This window comes from Cervus elaphus, chromosome 3 (assembly GCF_910594005.1).
Source record: "Cervus elaphus chromosome 3, mCerEla1.1, whole genome shotgun sequence".
Lineage (NCBI taxonomy): Eukaryota > Metazoa > Chordata > Mammalia > Artiodactyla > Cervidae > Cervus > Cervus elaphus.
Window position 1 is genome coordinate 27,847,317 of NC_057817.1, and position 1,047 is coordinate 27,848,363.

Genomic DNA, 1,047 nt, shown 5'->3' on the forward strand with positions numbered 1-1,047 from the left:
AATACTGACATCATGCCAGAAAGTTCTCTTGTGTCCACATGTAGTCCCTTCCTCCCTTATCCTCATAGGTAACCCTTGATCTGATTTCTACCTCCATAGATCAGTCTTATATGTTCTAGACCTTCCTATGAATGGAATCATATTATATATACTCTTTTGTGTCTGACCCTTTTGCTTCAGACAGTGCTTTTGAGACTCATCCATTTAGTTGTATGTATCACTAGTTCACTTTTATTGCTGAGTAGGATTCCATTCTCTGAATACTCTACTGTATTGCATTCTTTTTTCTCTGCCATTTTTAACATGTTGGTTTACATCCTTGTACCCTAACTTTTCTTAAAATCACAAGATGGCTCTGCAATACTAGATACCACATACAGACAACAATATTCAGAGTACAAGAAAAGCTGTTTCTCCTTTGGCTTCTGAGAAGTCTTCCAGAATTCTCCCAAAGAACATCCCACCATGCATTATAGGTCAGAATCATGTAAGTCATATTACATGTCCATTCTTTTTAAAAATTAATTGTGCTTGCTTCGGCAGCACATATACTAAAAATGGGAACAATACAGAGAAGATTAGCATGGCCCCTGTGCAAGGATGACACGCAAATTCGTGAAGCGTTCCATATTTTTGGGATGGGGAATACGTGTAACTCTATGGCTGATTCATATCAATGTATGACAAAACCCACTGAAATGCTGTGAAGTAATTAGCCTCCAACTAATAAAAAATAAATAAATAAATAAATAAAATAAAAATTAATTAATTTGTTTGGCTGCCTCAGGTCTTAGTTGCAGCACATGGGATCTTTCATTGTGGTGCCAGGGTAACTTAGTTGCCCCAGGGAATGTGGGATCTAGTTCCTCAACCAACGATTGAACCCATGTCCCCTGCATTGGAAGGTGGATTCCTTTTTTATTTTATTTTTTTATTTTGGCTGTGCTGGGTCTTTGATGCTGCATGGGCTTTTCTCTAGTTGTGGTGAGTGGGGGCTACTCTCTAGTTGCAGTGCTTGGGCTTCTAACTGCTGTAGCTTCTCTTGTT

At 38.5% G+C, this 1,047-nt stretch overlaps 1 non-coding gene across 1 annotated transcript; it reads left to right on the forward strand.

The window, feature by feature from the left end:
- The first annotated feature begins 527 nt into the window (after positions 1-527).
- LOC122686584 lies at positions 528-635 on the forward strand. The gene has a single exon (XR_006338839.1). It is a non-coding gene; the product is annotated as a U6 spliceosomal RNA (small nuclear RNA).
- Positions 636-1,047: the final 412 nt, after the last annotated feature.